At 36.0% G+C, this 25,232-nt stretch overlaps 1 protein-coding gene across 1 annotated transcript in view; it reads left to right on the top strand.

Moving 5' to 3' along the window:
• Positions 1 to 343: 343 nt before the first annotated feature.
• The window catches only part of LOC116349418 (limbic system-associated membrane protein), a 61,303-nt gene continuing 36,414 nt past the window's right edge, over positions 344 to 25,232 (top strand). Inside the window, exon 1 of the mRNA XM_031780829.1 lies at positions 344 to 6,822. The gene's annotated coding sequence lies outside the window, so the exon portion shown is untranslated. The remainder of the gene's footprint in view (positions 6,823 to 25,232) is intronic.

The raw sequence follows: 25,232 nt of genomic DNA, 5'->3' as shown, positions 1-25,232 counted from the left end.
ACACTCAAGAGTTGGCCGATTAGTGAATGGAATAGAATGAAACGGCAACAATTTGATATGCACACGTTATGAAAATACACGCACATTCAACCAACCAATACATGGAAATAATTTCGGATAAGAAAAGTCTGAACATAATTCGGCACACACAACGAGGCGAGAGGAGAAGGACGAAAAAATCGTATCAGCAGGAATACACAAATACACAGCAGGCAGTAAAGCAGCACCAAATAAATCGTTTATTCGGCTACTAATACACATTTCCAGTGCGAAAGCAATTTCAGTATCCTTTTGATGATTGTCGAAACGGGTGGTAAAACAAATACCGAGAGGAAGCCGAAATTGTAACAGTTCAAAAGTTACAACAGGAATTTAATTTACATTGATATACTGGGAACAAAAAAAAAGTTTCTTTCTTACACATTTCAATTGTTTGTCTTGTAGTCTTGTCAAAGTTTTAAAACCGAATCGGTTACGTTTATGAGTAAAACGAAAAATTCCGGTGAAAATTTCGTGACATTTGATTTTTTTTTTTTTAAATACAAATTAAAATCAAAGTGATTCGCTGAATTGTTGTGCAAAAACCAGAAAATACGAACTGTGATTGCATTGATATAAATACCGCGATTTATATTTTGTGTCAATTGGCAAAATTGTTGTTTTCCTGGTTGCGAATTGGCATTTTTACTTCCCCGTGCCATTTTTTTTCTCTCGCCCATAACATGCACTTTTACCAAATTCGTCGCTATTTCGCTGCACTAAATTATGTGATTTGGTAACATTTAGCTGTGAAGCAAGTGTATATACGTGTATATATACATAAACGGGAATTACAAGAGGAAAAATACACGCATAGAACATCGTAAAGAGACGAAGCAACCCGAGAAACGAGAGAAAATTGCAAACGATACTAAAATTTCGGCGAATGCATCCATATCCAAACGGAAGCCAAACAGAAATTGTGCAAAATAGAGAGAACAGCAAAATCGGAAACAACGAGATTAATAACAATAATTTATGTGGAATGAAATTGACGATGAAAATTTGATTTATTCTTATTTGGAATGCAGTTTCTATCACTCCATCTAGTTAAAGTTAAAATTCCATGCACTCACTGACCGCTGTGTAAAATTTTACAGATTTTTTTTCTTTTTCATTTGAACCGGAGCGAAAACGCTTCGTCAAAGAGAGAAAAAAGATAGAGGGAAAGCGAAAGAGAACGAGAGTTAGTGTATCATCTATATAATTCAGTGTTGGAAAATTCAAAATTTCTCATCATAATTGTCCAAAACGCGATAACGTTAACGAGAGATAGACAATCGAGAATCGGACCGTGAGTTGTGTATGCGAGAATAACAAAATACGTGACATGATTTCAAAATACAAATAAACAATGATAAACGAGTAAAACGGCTCGAATGCATTTCTATCCGTATTGTCGCGAATGTGCGCGCTCTGTCTCACCAACACAAAATAGCATACACTCAATGCACATACAAATTGTAAAGAGAGAAAATATCAAACAATACAACTAACACTGCGAAAGAAAAAAAAACGGAAAGAGAGAAAGAACAAGATACCGATGGGAGATGGTCTTGAGAGCATTGCGCTGCAACCAACACAATATGCATTGACCGAAAGAAAAATGCAAAACTAAGTGCAGAATAAAAATAAAATAAAATTCTATAAATAAAATAAGGACAGCAAAAATTAAAAAAAAAAAACTTAAATTTAAAAACAAGCTCAAAAACGCACCAAAAAAGAGAAAAAAAAAGGAATCGAGCGAAAAACTTGAAGTGAACACAAATAACAATTAATAAAACAGATACACTGAATTAGAGTGATTCGTACAGTGAAATTGTTTATTCTCACATACGATTTTTTGGGAAACAAAAAGCGACAAACATTGACAACGGTCACAGAATATTTAGATACGGCATATTCTCTCTCTCAAATTCTCGTCGTTTGCATTTACACAAATTTTAATAAGTAAAACCCAAACACGAGCCAAGGGATAGTGAATTGAGAGTACGACAGCATAATTAAATGCCAGTACACAGTGTATGCATGAGAAAAGACAACAGAAAACAGCACTAGTAGCCACATCTAAATTGTTCATAGCATAACAAATTGCAATTTCTCGAAATTCTCGAGCATTCGAAAACTGTACGTAATTGGCTATTTGACTGGTTTGGTGACATTGCTTTGGAATTCGTGAAAATTTTCTTGAAACGAGAGATTCTGTATGACATATTGTGTTACAGTGCACCACATAACAAACACAACACCATCAGAGACCAAATGCGGCAAGACCAGCGAAGAAAAGTGGAACTTATACACGTATAACTAGCACAAACGACAGAGATCACAGCTATTTGATATCGTGCTGTGACTTTTGGATTTTGGGCGGCAGGAAAAACTTTTTCATTTTTGCACTCACTTCACTCCATGCGCCCAATGCATTCGTGTGTAAACAGTAACTAATTCGTCTCTATTCATTCATCATTCGTTTGGTTGTGCCACATTTACAAACAAGCACACACACTCATATTTGGCAAATATTTATTGTTGCTAATCATACACGAAAAGTATACACTTGGAGCACATTGACATATATCATATCAACTAAGGAAACTCTCGCCTAAACAAGGAAAGAAACGACGACGAAGATTTTTGCATCTGTAGCAAATGTCCATACGGCGCGCGCGGTGAATAGTCAAAAGCTAAAGTGCTAATTATTGTTTTGCAAAGTGAGTGTGAACGAACTAACGAACTAACGAGATTCATTTGTATTTTTATGTGTATGTGCGTATTTCAATGTTGCAAGAAACGGTGAACAAGGACTAAAGCGGAAGGAAGCGAGAATATTAAAAAGGCCCATTCAAACATATGAGAGATTCAAAGACTCTGTGTGTGATTGTCGAACTATAGAAGTTGGAGTTTTCGTGCTTTATATTTGTGCAAAAAAAAAATTGTGCAAGAGCAGCAGTTATGTGTCGACCGTTTACAACATCAACGCACTTTATGAATTCGATTCGAGTATGCCATTCATTTAACCGTCGCTATTGCCATAACTATCACTGAATGTGTTCTGACAGTTCGACATCATAATAATCATTATTGTGAATCACGTTCCCATTTACCGCGCCACATTTTACCACATCTAATACATATACACGTTGATTGTTGTGTGTATTGTCTGCGATTGAGCGAATGCGTGTGCAATTCTCTCTTTCTTCGGGCGTACATATATAGACGAACCAAACGAGTTGCCGCGTTCATCCAACAAATTCACCGTGGCACACTCTTTTGTTGCCGTTTGTGCTGCTGCTGTTGTTGTTGTTGTCAATGTTTTGTGTTTGATTTGCTGCTCTGCTATTTGATGCAAATTCCCTTGCCATAAACGCGGAATAAATTAAGTGTAAAAAAGAGTATACGGAAATCATAAACCATATTACGAATTTTCTACACATTTTCACGCGTGGCTTACGCTTGAAACATCAAACAATCATCAAAAGCTAAGAGACACACAGAGAGACAGATACAGACAAAAACGGTGAAAACATTCAAAACATTCGTGGTTTAAGTGAAACAAAAAATAAAACGCCAGGAAAGGGACAGAATAAAAATAAATAAATAAATAGACAGTGGAATACGGCGGAAAAAAAAAATAAAAGAAAGAGACAACGAAAAAATAAAATGCCAAACTAAGCTTCAAAACATTTAGCAAAGTTTCCACGATTCAAGTCGAAAACGGAAGTGAAACGGAAAAGGCAAACAAAATCCTATTTAGTTGGTGTCTTTCGCCGCAAGTGAATCCTAGTGAAAATATTTTCGCTCTCTCAATCATTTTATCGTGTAACTGAAAACAGCACAAACATTCACAATCGTACACATTTATATACCGTATGAAAAGCAATTTTTCTTGTTGTTGTTGTTATTGTGCGGCGCATTCGTTGATTCGGTCGACATTGTTGTTCTCCTGATTCAATCTTTCGTCATTTACTTTTTATTATTATTATAATTTATATTTTATTCCTGCTCAGTCGGAATACACGTTCGGCCTGGCATTTTCACTACTTATACCAGTCAATTCAAAAGTGGTTTCGTTTTAGATGCTTGTTTCGTTGTGATACGGTACTACAGTTACTTTTTTTTCTCACTCACCCGATGTGTATTCATTGTGCCACCCGCCGCCAATATATAAAATATAATCGCGTACACAATCCAAGCGGGGCGAATTAACCAAAATAAAAAAAAGAGAGAATAAGTACGAACCGAGCGAGAGCGGAAAAAAAATCTGCAGAAGACAGAGGAAAAAAAGCTCCAACAGCAGAAAAACAGAACAGTAACTAGAGTTAAATTGCAAAAAATAAAAATAAAATCAAATCACTGCGTGAAATAGAGAGACTGCCATCTAATTCGGTGCGGTATACATATATTTATTTGTGCGCGAAAAATAGACATATACACAGAGAAAGAGCGAAAAAAAAGACCAAAACTCTAATCTAGAAAAGACAAAAAGACCATTTTGTAATGTGAAGGCGTAGATTTTTGTGATAATTGAATGTGAATCTCGTTTTGTTGTGCCGTTTATCGTGCAATTTTACGGATTATTTTTTTTTGTTCCGTCGTTCAAACTCGATTTTTTTTTCTATTCATTGTCGTTGTGTTGCTCGGTTGGTGGAAATATATATATTTGTTGTGGATTCATTGCTATATTACGCGCGCACATTCTTTTTCTGGGTAGTAAAACCGTTTTTTATTCGGTGCGCGCATTTCGGGACAAGTGATTGCATTAGATGAACATATCTATCTATCTATGTGTGCCATGAAATAATAACACGCACATCGGTTCCACCAACAATAATAACAATATCAACAAAACGAAAGCAAAGAACACCGAAAAAGAGAATAAGAGACGAAAATCATCGAGAACCACAACTTTCCATGCAATCTCTTTTATCGAGTGAAGTGGAAACCAGTTGTATCGCACAACAACAACAAACGATATAAAGAGAGATAGAGATAGAGAGGGGGGAAATTAGTGTAGCGTAAAAGAACTGCGATCATTTTTGAAGGATTCATCAATTGAATTAGTACATAAAGCTGAAATAATAAAAAATAATATTAATAACATACAACCATCGAGAGAGCAGAGAGTTTGAGGAACGGCAACAACAACACAAAAAAATCAAGTCGCATCATATCCATTCTCTCAATTTCATATCACATTGTGCACGCTCATTTTGCCAATTTGCCAAAAAATTCATTCGCAGAAAACGAACTGGGGCAGCGTGGAAGCGAGCACAAACAATTTAACCAGGACGACGAACGAAGAAAAAACACACAAACAAAAAACGATATTAAAATAATAAAACAAAAAAAAACGAGCAGCGTGAGGAGAAAGAAAAACAATATAGAAGTTGTAAAATCGGCAATAGCTCAAATATCGAGAGTGGCGAATATCCACGCAATAACCAGAAGAAAGAAGTTGCTGCGAAGAGGTCAGCAGCAAAAGCAATAGCATCAGCCGGAGAATTGAGCAATATCATAGTGAATCAAAGGAATAGATTTGAGAGGGAAACGGCAAAGAAGAGAGTATCTTTTTGGACTCGCACCAATTCGATTACATTGAGTTAGACAAGTCGAACCATCATTTGCAGAAAATACAAAAACAACAAAAACCGAAAGATAGAAAGAACGAAATTAATGAAACTACGTTCCACAAACATACTCAAACACGTCCATTTAAAAGCACAGAGAAAACCTACCCCATACAAGAGATCTCGACTTCATAAAACGATAGTGCATGCTGCTGGTGCACACTGAAATTTTCATTTTGAATACACTTTGCTCTCGCACATACAGTCGACCCGAGAACCAAATCCTGCTGTGTATGAGTGTATCTGCGTATATGTGTGCCGAGAAAATCAAACGGATTGAACTGAAATTGAAAAAAAAAGACGGGGAGAAACCCCAAAGTAGAGAAGAAAGGAAAATTTTGCCCCGAAAAAAAGCATTCGTTTCGATTTCAATGGAATGAGCTGTATTGAATTGCAGGAAAGCTTTACAAAAGAGACCGACAACTGTTAGAAAAGAAAGCAAACACGAGAAACAGCAACCGAAGTTGCACAAAAAAAAAATAACTTAAATAAACACACAACCAGTTGGATTTCACAAGCATACACACACGTTTATTTATATCGAACTCATCGAATCGAATTATTTAGAACGAGAGAAAAAGAAGAAGAAAAAAGAATAGAGAACCGGTAGCATTGGAATTGAATATCGCCTAAATTCGGCATACGCTTTCATTTCTTGTGTCGTGAATCCGCAAACACATCAAACTTAGATTCTCAACAAGAGAACATAAATAAAAATTTCCAAAAAAAACACCGTACTTAAATAACAAAAAAGTGTGTAGAAACTCAGAACGAAAAAAAAAAAAAAGAATAGGGCAAAAACGAATGTTTAAAAAAACTCTATGAAAAAAAAAAAATGAAAAGCTACTTGCATAAATAGATAGAAAAGAGAAAAAAAAACGAACGCGCATTCGAAACCCGAACCAAAACCGAAAGACACAAAAACACGAGAACGTTACAAGAAGAAAAACAACACTAACGTTAAGAAACCAAACGAAAGCGCAAGAATAAAAACCTGCATGAGAAGAGAAGAAAAAGAAAAAACCAATCCAGAACAGCCGTGAGAAGCCAAACTTATTGGATTCAAACGACATCCAATAACAGCATCTCGAAAAGGATCTCTGAACTACAGGCGCATTGAAGCAATAGCAAAGGCATCGGATCCAAAGAGGAAGAGGTATTTTGCAATTACATGTTCATATTATAAATTTTAATCGCTATGGTGATATTTGTCGATGTGAATTTTATTATTATTGCTGTATGTTTGAGTGAATATATTGAGCGTATGGAATATAGCAATGATATTCTATGGTGCGGCGGCATACGCAATATCATATCATCGCAATGGAAAGTTCCAACAAGCACACACACTTACAAATACAAATATACACAGTTGCACAAGCACAATATCTGCAAATCATCTTTTCATCGTCTGAAAACCTTTTACCGATTTTATCGTTGCACAATATCAATATCGTATTTTGGTCGTCAATTGAAAAACGGTGTAATCGGTAGCTCAATTCGGGAATATTTATCAGTTTTTTTTTTAAAGAGAAGAATGAAAGTAAAGAGAGAGAAGAAAAAATGAGAGTGACGTACGATGAAAAGGTTGAATAGAGAGATTTTCGACCGGCGAAAAAATAACTGACTGACGAAACGACGACAGTCAAATGTGTTAGATTGTAAACAGTGTAAATGCCATCTAATCATCTGGAATGCGTCCAATTGAAGAATGTATGTATGAGAAACTGAATGTGTGAGAGAGAATGTAAAAGCCTTATAAAGCGTTACGATTTATGTAATTTGCATTCCATTTGCCTACGTGTCGCTAGTAATAAATGATAATAATCAAATGTTAGACAGTGGCAATGCTATTGTGGACCGTTCATTCCAAACACGCATTACTTCTCCAGTTCGGTGGAAGAAGAAAAAATAAAAATAGAGAATGAAAAACGATGATAGAAAGTAAATGAGTAAAAGAGGTAAAGCTTTAACTTTTTCCAGGGAAATATGTTTATATTTCACTTTAAGTGAGTGCATAGGAGCGCGCGCGATTCAAAAATTATGATATACCCCATTGGTTGGTTGTTGTGCGGGCTCTTTCCACATCACATGGAATGTGCACTCACTTGTATGGTACACACTTTAGAATTTTAATATTTGATTTTGAAAACGAGTGAAAAAGCAGCAACAGCATAGCCATGCCGCATATTCGCAAAAATACTACAGAGAAAAAACAACAAGAAAAATAGAACGGGAATGGGAGTGGTAGTGGGGAAAGAGCTGGTGCGAGTGGCTCGATCAAAATGCTGCATATATGTTGTTGCTGTTGCTGATGATGATGACGATGATGATGATGGTGGTGGTGGAGGTGTTGATGGTCGTACAGCAGTTCCATGTATAGTGTTCAGAATGTGTGTATTATGATGGTTGAAATATTTTCTACTATCGTACTATTTGATGGCATAGTTTAAACGGGCCACATGATAAAAGCTAAACGAATAAAAAATATGATGAAAAAGAAGAAGAATATGTACAAGACAAGAGACAGAACACACCGAATATTAACACATACACACACACATAAAAAATGTACGAAAAGTAGGATGAAACACGACAAAACAGGACGAGTATGAAAATTTGTTTCATTTGTGACTTTTCGATGCGCGTTGTACGTTTTCACCGTGTTTCTATGTCTTTTATGCTTTCTCTCTCGCTTGCTCTCACTTCCTGTTCAGTATTCTGTGTGTGTTCCACCATGCACTCGATATCCATATTGCTCTATTACTCTGAATTGATATTATTTTGAGAATGAGCGCGGAACATAACTTGGAAAACGTTGAACGCGTGCAATGTATGCGAAATCTGCGATTTATCCACACACACATTATATATACATATATGTATAGCTGATACACTGAACCATGTCACTCTCACTCCCGCTCTCTTTCATTCTCTTTGGCCAGGTTTGTGTGTGTAGATGTGTGTAACAAGGGAGTACCACTCTATGCTCTTTTTCGCCACCACCAATGCTACTCTGTGTTACACATAATTTGTGCAAAGATATGTACATTTACATGCACAAAGTATAACTTTATGAGAGATAAAATGAAAGCCGTACGAATAAGCTCCATCTTAATATGCCTACATTTTGAAATCTTTCAGTGTACTTCTTCTTTGCATTCGATGCTTCGATTTTCTGTTTGCTCTGTCTCTTTTCTTACGTTTGCATTCAGTTCTCTATTTTTTTTGCTTAATTTTTCCTTATTTTCTCAGCTACATTGCCTGCCATTCATAGCAACTGGATAATAATATGTATATTTGTGTGTGTATACAAGTGAGTTAAGCATCTACAGATTTTCATAGGAAACTTTATCATTATTTCTCTCTGTCTTTCTTCGGTCGACGCTTTGAGTGAAATTTTATGAATTTATTATATATTTGTTTTTGTTTGTTGTTCTACATTCTTCATGTTCATTGGTGAATTTATTTGTTCACAAATTGAAATTATATATGCATCCAAATATCAAAAAAGAAGAAGATGGTAAGCATAAGCGTTGTTCGTTTTCTTTCACACACATACACACACACATATAAATGTAAATATATTTGTCTTATGTGTGTCTGTTCGAATTTTATTCGAACCGAAGCGAAAATAATGGCAAAAGCACGAAATTTTAAATTGGTTCAGTGCTTAGAGTATTTATTTTCAATACATTTACTCGTTTTATTTCGGGGGGGGATGAATTTTTCGAAAATCGAAATTATATGTGACGCAAAGAGAAGGAGATAAGATTTTCAACTTGTCGCTCTCGCGCACAGAATTCGTCAAAAGTTTCAATTCAATTCAAAGTTGTTGTCGTTGTCATTTAATAGACTCCATGTGGGAAAATAAGTTGTATGGCATAAATTTCATTCGTCGAATGTTGATAATTTTTGTGTGGGCCTTGGTGTGATTGACATGGCTTGGCAACATAAAGTACTTGTTTAATAGGCAACTTGATGGTTGTAAACGAGACCAATATTCGACTCGAAAAAAAGGGAATTTATAATTTTTGTTCGAGTGGTAATCGTTTTGAAGTTCATAAGCCGAAAGCACATAAGTTTAAAATAAAAAAGCAGCAATAGCACTGAACCGGAAGAGAGACAGAGGGCGGCAGAAATAATAGTACAGAAAATTAATATGACTGTTTTATGTAACTGGTTGTTTACGTAAATATACCCGGCAAAATCATTGAAAATACGCAGTCTTTTTTTAATTCAGGCATCTATAAATGTGGCAATGCTAAAACGAGCATATGCAGAATGCACGGAAGCATATGGTGATGGAAAAATAGCACAACCAAATTCAAAAGCAGAGCAGAAAGAGAGACAAAACGTCGAATTCGGTTGTGAGTGTGTGTGTGTGTGTGTGTTTTTGCTACGCTGCCACTTAATGCGCGCTTCAAATAACTTCTCGCTTGTTGAAAACAAAGAGACTTAACAAAAGAAACTCTATGAAACAAAACTGCACAAACCAAATTAAAAGCAACAATCAAACTACTGAATTTGATTAAGCAGACATTTTTGCATTCGTTTGGATTTGCTGCGATATTAGTTTTTCGTTTCTCTTCCCTCGTTTTGTTCTCTCCGTTGCTTTACAACATTGTGCATAACAGTGGTTATTTGTAGTTATGTTTATATATATATGTGTTTTTTTTTTGCTCGCGCGCTTTAATTTGTTCGACTTTCTGTCTTTATCCTTTCACGCGTGGGTCGTGGGTCGTGTGCATGTGAATTCAATTTTTTTTTCATTTTTTCGCTGTGAGTGCGGGTCGCTAAAAATTATAAAAGAAATTCTGCATAGGTAAATCTGATGGTTATGGTATCATGTTACTGTTGTGTTTTGTTTTGTTTGCACACACCTCTTCGTCCTCATTCCATTCCCGGTTGGCGGTGCACCATTCTTCAACAAGCAAACAATATTTCTTGGTTTAAACAAACACACTTTCTGATAGGTTTCACCTCTCCCCCCCCCCCCCCCCCTCCCTCATACACACAACAACGACACGAGGAAAAAAATTACTTATTTTGCAAGAGTTATTTTCATTTCCCAATTTTGTGTGTTGTTGTTGACGATTCTTCGTCGCATTTGCTTTTCAATTCCTTTCCCGTTGTTGTTGTTGTCGTTGTAATTTTACATTCGGTTGAAAGTTTCCAGGAGAGTTTTTTTCTCTCTCTCGGTGTTATTGTATTTAGTATTTGCGTTGAATTGTTTCGTTCCCTTTTCACTCCTCACCTCACTCTCTCATATTTTCGTCGAATCGTAAGCGGAAGTAAAAGACTGGTTTTCGAATCGACACAACAACAGCAACCGTAAATGAAAAAAGCTATTACGGCCGAATGGTAAAAGATATGTTCGCAAAATGAGCTGCTCAAAGTAAATGAACACAAAAAAAATAATCCGAAAAAAGAACCATCTAAAAATCTTTTGGCACGAGAATTTATTCGTTTCGGAATTTCGGTGCAACTCTTCATACTTTTATAATTTTCCACATACGCGATCGAATGACTTTCACTCACCCTAATACGCCCCCCCATATATACACACACATAGTACAGCCATCCACACAGCCAAAAATCCTCATTTTTCGTTCCGTGTTATGAAATTTTGGTATATTGGCGACGACGATGCAGCAATCGGATCGGTATCAATACTCATTTATCTTTTAGGGGTTTTAATAAACATTTCGAACGGAAAGATTTTCCATGAGATTAGAATGAGGCGAAACAATGTCGAGAGAGAGAGAGAGAGAGAGAGAGGAAAAAAGACATTGTGCTGAAATGACTATGCTGTAGTTCTCGTTGATTTTTTTTCACACGTACATTTTCTATCTCTATTCCTCTCCCTTTTTTTCATTTTCATTTAATTACGAATGTACATATTCTGAGCATGGTAACAGCATGAACAATCCAAGCGAAATTGCATCAATGAGCGAGCAAACGAGCGAGAGAAAGCAAGAGACCAAGTGGAATGCTGAAAAAAGAGAACACCTAAGAAACATTATTAAAAAAAAACAACAACGAACTGTTTCGACGGATAGAAACTTTATACGCGTACACTTTTTATAAAAGCTGCAAGTTTTAAAACTACGCTATTCTTTGCTCACCGATCTTTTACGTCGATGTGATCGCCTCGTTCGTTGCTGTGTTCATGTTTTATTTTTGTTTGTCAAAACGAAAAAGTTGAATTCGTTAAATTTGTGCAGGTATCTTTCTGTGTGCCCTTTTTTTCGCCCGCGTTGAATTTACCATTTAAAATTCTATATTAACTTCATTTGTACGCGAAAGCCACGGTTTTCCCATGCTTGATGCATACACATACATATAAATATAGGCAAAAAAATCCTGTGTAAGCAACAGCATTTAATGCAATTTATTTGTATAAAAGGTATAAGCTATGTCAATGCAATCGTTTATCGTTCGCCGTATATTTTATATATAGATATTTTTTTTGATTTCGCGTTTTCGCTTGCTGCATACTTTTTTCCGGTTGTTCGTCGTTTTTCATTTAGTTCTCGTCGTCGTTTCTGTTGGGGCGACTGTTGTTCTTTTTGCAACGAGTTATGTAATCTTTTTTATGTGTGTTGTGTTAAAATCAATTTCGCCTCGGCTTCATATTGAATCCGAAGGAAACAGAATACAACCAGCAAAAAAATGAAACGAAAGAGGACAGGCACGCGTACAATATGGCTTTTGAAGCGAACAAATTGGAAAAGCAAATTAAAACGAATTTCTAATTTTATTTAGCTTTTGGATTTAACTGAATACTAGTTGTTCTGTAGAGCTAGAGATGCTGTTGACTTCAATGTGCACAATATAACAATAACTAGAGGTGAGAGCAGGGAGAAAGCGAGAAAAAAAAAGAAAACCGGAAAATTGTCCAAAATGAAATGAAATGGAAATACAGTAAAATCTCAATGTGTCCAACTTACTCGATTATTTTGGATTTTCAATCAGACAAGAAAAATCACAATTTTCTGGTATCGTGTAAATTTTCCATAATTAATATTTTGATATTTATTTCATTTTACACCGATGCTTTGATTTTGTGACCAGTGTAAACACAAACCCGCAACTGTTGATATTTAGTGTGTGGCACAGCGGTCAAGTCACTCAATGATTGATTGAAAAAAATAACATTAGAGGCATCTAGACATTGCTTTAGACAATCATCAAAAAAATTATGTTTTTCTTTTCAAATCCATTCAAATTCTCAGAAAATCATCAAAATCTAAAAGCCATTAAAATCAACCACATTCAATAAATCGTTTAATTTGAAAAATTGAATGGTTTACTACCGTTCATCTTCGTCACTGTCCAATTCTCTTTTCGAATGAAATCAGGTTTCAATTTAGTGATCAATCGTCGTCAGTTAACAATTTCGTAAATTGGGCGCACTTATGGCGTTGTCAAATTATATCTCTCTTTTCTAGAGATACGATGGATCGACTATATGAGTGATGTAATCAAATCAAAACGATTTTACGATGCACGCACTTATCGCAGTGAAATTGATGTTGCAAAACATTTGTTCAAAATGAAAGACTTTGCCAATTCGTATTCGATGACGATAATAATCGGTGTGTGCACATCGATTTTCTGAATGTGTTCGGTTCTTCGTTCAATGCGTTCGAGTGTTTACTGTATACACCGGAAAAATGTTTCTAGTCAGGTGTATCGACTTTACGAACGATATTCCAGTAGATAAATTGTTTATGTGCGGAATGTGTGTGTGTGTGTGTGTGTTCACAACACAGGAAGAGAATTAGAATGAAAGAGAGAGCGAGTCAATATATTTGAACGGAAATTCATCTTTATTTCAGTCGTGTCGTTGAGGTAACAGTGGAATGGGTGCCATCACCGATTCTCTGCATGCATATATAAACAATAATTTCTCTATCTCGTGTGTGTGCGAATAACCAAAAGCAATTAAATAATCTATTTCATTTATCTCTGACATTTTATGTGAATATTTGCTTATTCCTTTATCATTTCCACTCTCTTCCTCTTAAAATGTACAAATATTCATATTTTTGATTATTGTCCTGAAGTGGAGCGTATACTTTTTAACCTTAAGTCTTTTTGAAACCACTGAGTGCTGAGAATTCAGCATACTGAATATTCAAACTTTTGTATGTACTTCTTACCATTTTTAACATTTCATTTCGATACAATACCACACTGTCGTCGTTGTTGTCGTCATCGTAATCGACGTTGCTGTACACCGGATTTTCTAGCTATTCATTTTGACAAAACTGTTAACTATGCAAACTGTTTACCAAAAAACTACTTATAAACACATTAAAAAAGAAATAACAAACATCCGTACACGTACAACCGTGCACAGCATAAACTTAAATAGCGCATATACCATAATCATCATGCACATACACTATGTTTTTGATATGCGAAAAAGAAAAGTGGTGAAAAAAAAACAACACAACTACTACGAGAGCAAGTATTCTGAATGCGAAAGAGAGAACGTTTTCACTTTTTACCTATTCGCAAACGCTTTCGACATTATATATATGTGATTAGGTGTGTGTGTGAGAGAGAGAGAGAGAGAGAGAGAGAGAAAGAGAGAGAGTATGGTGGAATCGATGTGGTTTCAAGTGGCAAACACTTTCTATGCAACTACATGTGTTTTTATGTATGAAAATGCTATGGCTGAAAACCTATTAGCACACCGGATTTCAATGCGGTGCGCTAAATCAAAAACAGAGAGAAAATCTGAACAAAAAGGCACTCGGCACAGAAACCGGCAGGGGTGATCAAATGTATTATTTTAAATATGTGAAAAAGAAAAACAAAGCAAAAAAAGAACTGAAAATGGAGAAAACAAATGAACATTCAAATTGACCAAAACAGTTTGCTGCTGATGTTGGTGCTGCTGGCACTGCTACTGCTGCTGCTACTGCTGTTGCCCCATAAAGTTATAATTTAATTTAATATTTCTCATTAGAATTTCATTGCTTGGAACGATCTGTTATGTAATTAAACAGGAGAGAGGCTGGACTTTTAAGTATTCCCGGTTCGTTCAACGCCTCTGATTGTACAACACCGAAGCATGTGTGTGTGTGTGTGTGTGTGTCTATTTTCAATACTATTTAAGATATACATCACATTTAGTCGAAAATGTTTCGAAATTGACAGGTCAAACTATAAAAGGCTTTTAATTTTTGGGCTGGCCGGTGCTGGGTGTCGACCGTCGTTATATTTTATGATGCCGATTGTGGTTAATCATCGCCCAGCCACAATTATTGATAGTCTTTGAAATCCAATATTCCGGTTCAATAATTTGCTGCATCAAGCCACTTGTTTCGGAAAATCAGAACTGTATTGGATTGCCGGTTATGAATTAAAGGGTGATTGATAACATGTGCACACTTTCTATATGTATAAATGTATAAATGTATGTATGTTTTGAAAATCAAAGCGTTATTCACACAATAGATGGAATACTTTTTTGAAGAGCATAGAATTGGATTTGGTCGAGCACACATTTCGAACGACATGCCATGCATATGATACATGAAGCGTGTAGTATAGTAGAGAACAGCACAGTGATTAATAATAATCAGTTGATGATAATTGTTAGGCGTGTAACTATCGTTTAAATCTATTGTTATATCCATTTAATGCCAATATAAGCTAGCGAAGCGAACTATGAACAATGTCGTCAACACAACAACGAACGAAACAAAAATTATAGTGCCGGTGTACATGTGAAATGCGTGTGTGCAACGAATCAACAACAGCTCGAACAGAGTACTATAAACAACAACAATTTGATACAGAGATCGAAGAGAGAATGTCCGATTGTGTATGTACGTACTAAATTAGATCCATCGTTCGATTGACATATTTTGTTATATGCCTATTTCTCTCTCTCTCTCTGTGTGTGTATTTTTTTTCTATATTTTACTTATTCATCTTGCAAATTCGTATATTGTGGCCAAATTGACCCTTTCGGCACAAATGCTACCATTCCACTTGGATTCTACTTTATCGGGTTCTGTTTCGCATTTCATTTTTAAGTTGGAAATCGGCTTATCGATCGAACATGTAATTGTTCGGTTGTTAATGTTTACGAAGACAACAGTTACCCGTTCGTTTGTTGTGAAGTATCATTTCCTCTTTTCGTTCTCAAAGATACTAACACACTTACATTGTCCAGCTTCAATTGAATGAACAACATGTGAATCGAGTCCATCGAACTAAATAGAGATATTGTGTAGCGTCCGTAAAAATAAAATGCAGAAAGACATTGCTTCAGAGATAAATACTCATGCACACATACATGTACTAAACACGTAAACATAAACACCCCATAGTCATATTCGAATTCGATCGGCTATCGGGTGGTTTGGTGGAGAGGAAAGAGTGGCAAAAATTGAATATACACCACCTTAGCACGAATTCCAACAAAATAAATTTCATACGTTTTGTAAGACAGCAAATGTGCAGTTAAATGCTCTACTTTTCTGTGGTAAAAGGAAAAATGTATCACGAAATTTTGGAAAATGCATACCAAAAAAATGGGGAAAAAAGGCGTTTGTCAAAATTGAAAAAAAAATGGAATTCACTTTTTTTTACTAAAAATGTGGAATAAATATTTCATCCCTACGCCCTTAAAATTTGAAAATCCACATCTCTGCCTTCATTGCTTATCTTCTCTTCCCTCGTTATTTACGTTTTGATAAGTATTCATTACCTCTTAAATAATAATTTTCGCAAAAATCGAAAAAAAGGCGAGACCGAACAGTTCGTTTTTTTGTCATGCATTTTTCCACTTGGTTCTACATGCTTCTTTTTCAATTTCGAGAAGCATTTTACAGATTTTTGAGAGCATTTTCCCATTTTTGACATACAAAATCAATTTCCCCTTTTTCAATACTCGCCAAACCATGTGTGTGTCTGGATATTGTTACATTGTATGCTACTATCGATGTTTGTAATGCGAAAGAGAGCAAGATAATGATGATGGTGCGATCTGGTGCATAACACACTATACAACGATTGAAACAAAGCGTTTCAATATTATTCGATGTGAAATGAAAAGAAATCATTCAGAGCACCACTAAAATTTAGTGTAATACTCTTAGAACTTTATCCCAGCTTCATTGGTCGTATCTTTTGTTCCATATCTTTCTCTCAATCTGTTGGCTGTGTTCTATCTCTTGATTCTCTTTTTGTGTGTAATAAGCGCAAGTCGTTATTCTCTTGCTGCTGCTGCTGCTGCTACTGTTACGGGCTTTTGTTGCTGGCGGTGATGATGGTGATGTTGGTGCTACATGGGCTACACATCTAATGATGTGGCTGTTTGCAAAAGCATGCGTTTCATTGTTTGTAATTCAAACGTTAAGTTTTCACTTCTCAATCGCCTTTTTCAATATTTATGTATTGTACTATATTTGTGGAATAGTTTGTTGTCGGTGCTTATTCTATTTTGTCTCGTTATATTGTATGTCCTGTTTTATTTGTATATTTTGTATGTCTCTAGATGAGAATTTATTTGCCTAAAATATGCTGTGGCATTTGTTGTTCATTGTTGTTGTTGCTTTCGGTTGCCATTATTACTGTCGTTGTTTTCTGTCACAAATATGCGTGCATTTTTCTCATCTTACAATGATCCCATGGGACTCACCGACTTTGAATATTTTTGGATAATTTACGAATGACGTTGACTTGAATGAAATGCCAACGAGAATACACACATCTACAGTCATATACACAAAAATCACGTGACACATAAATACACTTTTAATGTGATAATAAAAATTCGAAAAAGGAACACGAAACGAACGACGAATTTATGTAGAGTGAGCGCTTTTGCTCATGTAAAAAAAAAGAATGTAGGAGAGAGTAGACAAAAGACACATTGCAGCTCATTCACTCATTCGGTTGACATTTGAGTTGACGCCACTCACTTCTCTCACTTCCGATCGATGTTGACTTGAGACGACACAAACATTAAGCAAACATGTGAATAGAACGAGAAACTTGAGTTGTTCGGGAATTGAGTTAACTTGAAAGCTGCAACAAATTCTCATTTATGTGCATAAGCAAACAAATAAACGACAAAAATTTATACTCGACAATGAAGTTTGATGCGATTTTTATAAATAAATAATACAAATCGTATGAACAAAAGCGCTTTTTTCCCCTCTCTCGTGCTAAATTTTGCATCTCGACTATTTGAAGGGCGGAAGGTAAAAGGCGTGTAAAATAATAAAACGAAAAACATTCTGATAGTCTGTTAGCGTAATATTCCACATGAAAGCATCAAATATAGTTGTTTGCCATTGATATGACATGCAGATACTCATGTTGACTTGGAAGTTTTTCGTCGTCTGTTGTTGATACTTCTTATTTTGATTTCTTTGCCAAACTATACCCGAACAATATGACACGAATATTATAGAAAAATGGCAAATGATATTAGGTAAATGGAAGACAGTTTGGGCCAACAAGATATCACCCAATCGCGCGGTTATTGAAAAGAATGAAAATCAAACATTTGCTTTCACGTTGCATTTTTACATGACGTCAGGGATCAGTCAGGGTGGAAAATAACTCCAACAACATCGACGTCGTCGACAACGTCAAAAAAAACCGTAAATTTATCTCTCGATTCGGATTTTGAATAAAAGATAGCGTGGAATTGAATTGGATCTTCTTTTTTATTGTGTATTTCTTTACCCCGCACTCTGTTTCTTTCTCATGTTCGTTTTTGGCTATTGTTTTTCTGCACCGTCGCCCATTTTTCTCTCTGTTTTGTGTTGTTTCTCTCGGTTTGTATTTGGAGCAAGACAGACCATTTTCTCTATAACATTGATTCTGATCGAAGTGTCGGGACCAAATAATATTCACTCATCCGATTCACGCATAATGCCAACAGCGGCAAAACTCTCTGTCAGTTTATCTCTATCTCTTCATCTATGCACATTACTAAACCGACCAAATGTGAATACAAATGCGAATAATTCCGCTTCGAAATCTTAATAACATAAAATAATTTTTGATTTTAATCAAGATTTTACTATTCAGGCCAATTGAGAGTCGTTCGTTTCGGCTCGAACCTCGACTGCATTATAATATGTGTTTTTGTGTGTGTGCACAAGACAACACAAATATTTTCCATAAAATCACAAAAGCATACGAAAACATAAAAGCCAGTGGCAAGAGAAATGGATCAGAGAAATGGCAACAACAACAGCAGCAGCTAAAAAAACGCGTCCATGCCAATGAATAGGGAAAATGAAAAGCAAATGCCAGACAATACAATGCGAGTGAATTGGATCATCGAAAATACTGTAACCAGTGACTGAAAACAACACCATCAAATCACAATATGCTCCCCATTCACTTCAAATGCTTAGTGTTTGGTTGATGTTATTCTGTTGTTGGTTAGTTTTTTTCTCGCTCTTTCTCTCTCTCCCTCTCTCTGTACTTTTGTTATGCTGGATACGTTGGATGATGTTTTATTCTTTCTTTCATTCACCGACATGACTCACCATTACATAGAAGCGCACACAGTACTGATAATTCCATGCGTATCTGGTGTGACTACTTTTTGGATTAGATATTAGATATTGTGTGCGAGAGTGCCTCCCTCTCTGTCTTTACATTTCCGAATCCTACTGAGACGCTATCTCTCCGCTGTTGCTGTTTTTGTTTCTTGCTGCTCTTCATTGTCAAATGTGTGAAAACGACTATCAGGACCATTGTTCATAACCCAGTGTGTGTGTGTTTGTGGGTGTATGTAGACGAAAGTAATAGTATATCAAACTAATTCGTTTTTGTTAGACCTCATGGATTTACTGTGAGCCATTGTTGTTGCTTTACCGTTGGTGGTATGTATTTCTGCGTGTGTTTATTATTTGTTATATACGGGCATATCATCGTACTTGTTATTTGGTAGATTTGTTATTGTCGGTTGATTTCTTGAGCTCCATGCATTTACGCACGCACAAACATCAAATTTTGCTGGTAACTTCTTCGTGTCAGAGTGTGTCCCATCTTCAATAAATATATATACGAATATATATTTCTCATTCGGTTGCCCCTTTATACATTACATAAATGCGATGTGTTACACATTTTGTAAAGGGAACAAACAAAAAATGAGCGGCAGCATAAAAAAAGGCCACCGAGGCAAAACAAAATAAAACAACAAGAACAAAAAAAATGATATGTAATAAGAGTGAAGGTGCCGTTGTTTCAAAATGAAAACCAAGTGGTAAAAAGCATCGAAAATTAACTGATGTTCTCTTTCTCTCTGTCCTTACATTCTGTATTCATTTTGGCAACGATGCGGTGGTGGTGGGATGGCGGATGATAGTAGTGATGTTGCTGCTGTGGCTGCTGTTGAAAGTGTTTTCTTATTTTCGGTGTAAAAATGCAACCCAAACATGAGCATAAGCATGTTTTGCTCTTGATATGCATGTGTTAAATATGTTGTGCAAACGGAAATTTTTAAGCGTGCACATGGATAAAACGATGCTATTTTACTACGTATGCATTTTGGACTGATGTTTTTATGTTTCTCTTGTCTTCTGTAATGCTCTTTTTTTCATTCTCTTCTCGGCTCCATCGCCGCATGACTGACATGATAGACGACACATTTACGACACGGCAGCACTAGTATATGAGAAAACCAGCGCTCACACATACGAGAAGAAGAAAAAAAAATCCCCAACATCAACACCAGCAACATCTACAGCGACAACAATAATAATAATAATAACAAGAACATAACCATGAATAAAGTGATAGCAAGGTATATATACGAAAGGTTCGCCTTAACCGTTCTCGTTCATGGTGCGCACTTAGAGAATTGCGTTTCACGAATAATATTATAATAAAATTTTCTCTTCTCCTCGACACCGATCCCATCCAGCCCCGAAAAATATTTGACGTGAACATGAACGGCAACAGCAACGAAGGAAACGAACAAAAAAAAATTCATTTTTTACACTTTTTTTTCGATACTCTTCGGCTTCCCTTGACGTCTCGCTTTGACTTGGTTAGCAATTTGATGTTTTTTTTCTTCATCCTTGTCGTCGTCGCATTCTTCTCATTTTGCTTATTTCGGTTGTCACTAGAGATTTCTATTCGTCTTCTGATCATTGATAGTGAATGGTTGTGGAATGGATGAAAAAAAAAGTGAACAAGCACAAAATGTTAACTGCATGATTGTACAGCATTGAGCAAAGGGCGATCTGATTTTTAGTCGGAAACATTTCTTACCATGGTTAGCATTTTTACATGTTGTCGTCCGATGAGATACACAACGTTCTCGGTCGTTTGGTCGAGATTGTTGTTGGGTTTTGTTCAATTTTCTCTTTGGTAGAGCATCAACATCACTTTATTTTATACTATTTTATCCGAATGCTGTTGCTTGGCTATAGCTCTTTCGTACAATACTCTCATCTCGCACTTTCATTGTTATTATGTGTCGTCCCGTCTTAATTTTTGCTTGGCTGTGCGTTTCACGCGTTTCAACTCTCAATCATCATAAAATCAAAACCATGAATGTTTCGCCATCTCTCAAAAATTGTTGCAGTTCGTAACACACGAACGCCAACATGCACAAAATCTAAAACAACAATACACGCAATACATTGTATCAAGTCCCAAACCTACCAAATCACCGAAAATTGGCGAGTGGTGAAGATGATGAGGAGAAAACAACATAGACACACACACACACACACAAAAATGTGTGTAAGCACGATAATATGAGAAAAGATGAGCGCAAATGTGCGAAAGAGAAAAGATCTGGGAGAAAATATTTCGAGTGTGTGCGCTCACCGTTTGATATGAAATTATAGAAATAATAAATTAAATTTATAAGTACGTCGACCAAGCAACCGTAGCAATAACAAAATACCAAAGGACAAGCACATGATGAGAAAAAAAGCTGAACAAAAATACATTTTTTCAGCCAAAATAGAAGAACAGAGAACAAGAAAAAAAAAATCACCATCGATGCAAAATAACAAACCAGAGTGAAAGGCAAGTAAGTTGAAAAGTAACAGAGACAGACAGAGAGTGTAAGAGATTGAGAGCGAAAAGGAGTTCACAAGAAAATTAGAAAATATTTATTGGGTGCGCGCATAAATGGTAGGTACTTGCAGCAATAATAAAGAAATATTTATATTGTGGAGTCGGCCTGTGAGTGGTGATGGCATCATAACCAACCCAAACCGACCATCGTACCAACAGACCGACCAACATTGAGTAGAGCTCGACGAACGACGAAAAAAATAAAATATAATAATACATAGATTGAGTTGAGTGGCGCGGTAAAATTATGTTTCATTGTGTGTTGCGTGAATATGCCTTCAATTTTATTCATTGCAAATGAATATCAAAATGACTGGATGCGCTTGCAATAAAGGTTCTATGGAAACTTGGCGGCAGTGAGTCGAGATCAAGAGACTCTTCAACAGTGTGGAAAGGAGCGAGAAGAGAAAGATGAATAAAGTTATATCTAGTACATATGCCAATAATTCATTGGTATCGTTTGCTCGTCATCGTTTCTGATGATGTTTCAGCAATTTACACTTCAGACTCGATTCGCCTAGAATGAAAGAGTGTACAATTCGTCCTTAATCGTGGAGCAAAATGTTGTGTATATTTGATGTTCTCTTGACTACAAAATTCTTGGCAATTTTGAATGGTCCATCCGTATATATTTGATATAAGGTCGTTTTGGTGTAATAGAAGGTATAAATTTCGGTGCTTGTACATTTTTTCTTCTCTTTCTATTTTGATTTGCACATTTCTTCTTCGTCTATAATTTTCCGTCGTGTTGTACCGCTGGTTTTGCTGCATAAATGGCCACATTTCCATTTGCCATCTTCCATTTAATTTATTTTTCTCGCTCATTCTCTGTGCTTGTGTCGCCGCGTTTTATACATTATGCTATTTTTTTTTCTTACTCCTCTCAAACGTTGGTCGATTATTATTATTATTATGATTGTTATTATGATGATCGGGTCGCCCTTTACTTTCATTTCTTTTATTGCTTCGGTGTACGGCGAGTGTTGTTCGGCATTTCTTTTTCGGTATGATGCACAATGTCGAATCACAAATTGGTTATTATGACTATTTCCATTTTTATTGTGTGCATGAGAGAGAGTGAGAGGAAATACGAGGTGTTGAGTGGAGTGTGAATGCTGGACGCGTATCCTATTTGATACGCATTAGGATTCATTCGGTGCGGCAAATTTATTTGGTGTCTATGTATGTATGCGTGTATGTGTACTGTACACCGTGCAAAAAAAAACATTTTATGAGCCAGTGTGAATTTTAACGTAATCGAAGTTAACAAAGTATGCAATATTCCATTCCGCTTGTTTCATACATCTCCTTGTTAATCTTTAAACATAATATGTTGCTCATGACTTAGTCAAAGAACAATAAAATAAAATAAGAAATAGACGAACGAAGAAGTAAAAGACAAGAAAAACCAAATAAAGAATGATAAAAGGAAAATAAGGGAGAAGTCACCTTAGATGCATGTTATAAGTGTCTCTTGTTCATCGTCGGCAATGAAGAGCAATCAACACGGGAATGTAATTTTGTCTCGTTTTGCGTTTTCGTGTGTCTGTGTGTGTTTTTTTTATTGCTTGGGTCGTTTCACTTGAATTGTTCGGCACATTTTGATAATATGATCACGAAAGCAATGGTGACAACGTCGATTGTTACGATAAATAAAGCGAAAAAGAAATGGAGAAATCTGTCCTTTCGAAAAATTCGTTCGATGTCACATCCCCTCAAGTGAAAACAAACGAACACAAATTCAAACATCAGAACCGAATGAGAATAAAAAAAAATTGTATCAGATATATAAATCGCAACGGGAGCTCAGACAAATGCGAATGCAAAGAAATACACACATGTATGAAACAAACGCATTTTTATTGGGTTCATGCACAGAGCACTCAACTTACACACAAACGCACCGTTCATCTGTGCAAATATAATTGTCATTGTCACCATTGATATAAATGGTGTTGCTTGTGCCATTTAGATGTACGTTTGCATATGCGACACACATAGATATATGTGCGCGTACACACAAACACAGTGAGTTTGAGGGTATAATTCACTTCGTAAAACGGTGGTAAACGGTACATTGAGTATTCACACGTAGTACTCTTTTTTTTCTGAACCGTTTAATCTATTTCACTCGGTGTTGATGATTGGTTTATTATTCTCGCTCCCTCAATTAGTTCCACGACTTGCATGACCGTTGTTTGCTGTTGCAACCGATGCCATTATTGCGGCACCGAGACGCAATGAAAATATGTAGAAATTAATGCTGTGTAACAAATTCGCTGTAACTGTACACTATTTAAAACAGAGCATCCACATCCACACATACTTTACAGATGCATTTTTTCTGCATTCCATTTTGTACTCGGTGTGTGTGTGTCTTGGCCTCTCTTCCTCGGCGTTAGTTAGCGCATGTGTTTCTGTTGTTGGTTTGTTTGCTGATTCATATCTTTGATTCTTTGTCCATTCCGGTCGGCTCAGGTTAACATCATTCATCAGATGAAATGTCACCCAATGCTTACAACATTCTCCCTAGTTTTTGTTGTTGTTTAATTCGCGCATTTTATTTTTCCATACACACAGATAGAAAACATTCGAATTGCTTACGGTCGATACCGTTCACCGCATACAGTGCAAACAATTCATTTGAGAATAATAAAATATCAATTCTTCAACGCAATAGATTCACAGCTCACTCATACAGCACACAAACAATTTATTGTCTGTAAATGAATTAAGGGCTGGGGCAACAGTCAATCGAAAGTGTCAGTACAATTGAACCGAAACCCAAACGAAGAATGTGAATGAAATAGAAAAATTAGACGAGAATTGAAAAGGTGGCTTTACCGTTCACCGAGAAGAGAGAGAGAGAGAGAGAGAGAGAGAGAGAGCGAGCCGACGAAACAAAACGCAATAATTACATATTCATTTATGATTTTCTACAATTTATTGCATTGTTATTGTGCCATACTTTTGTGTGCGCTCTCGGCATGCGTGCACTTTTTCATTTTATTAATATGCGCCGCAACACAGAGATACCATAGTTTCTTTCGTCTGTTATTTGCCCTTGCTATTCCCATCGATGTCAGTTAGCTCATTGTCTGCTCTGTTCTAACAATTTTTCAAAAAAAAAAATGTTTCAATTATGATGCGGTGCAAAATGCACAATAGCTGCCAATTCACTCGAGCCCATTCACCGAAAACACCACACTGAAGAAAGTGGAAAATGCAAACAAATGCTTTCCCAATTGAATCATGAAAAACCATTCATTCTTTCTGTGTAATGCTCATGCTCGTTTATTGATTTATGTTTTGTATGAATTGTAAATATTATATATAGTAAATTCAAGCATCATAAATGACAATAAAAACACATTCAATTGAGAGTGAGAGATATACATAGAGAGAGAACAATTCGAAAGAAAAGACAAAAAAAAACACACATATACAACATCCAAACAACGAACGACACAATGC

The sequence above is a fragment of the Contarinia nasturtii genome, unplaced genomic scaffold (assembly GCF_009176525.2).
Source record: "Contarinia nasturtii isolate CC-2019 unplaced genomic scaffold, AAFC_CNas_1.1 Cnas_scaffold_129, whole genome shotgun sequence".
NCBI lineage: Eukaryota > Metazoa > Arthropoda > Insecta > Diptera > Cecidomyiidae > Contarinia > Contarinia nasturtii.
The sequence above is the reverse complement of the archived record's forward strand: the minus strand, read 5'-3'. Positions and strand labels throughout refer to the sequence as shown.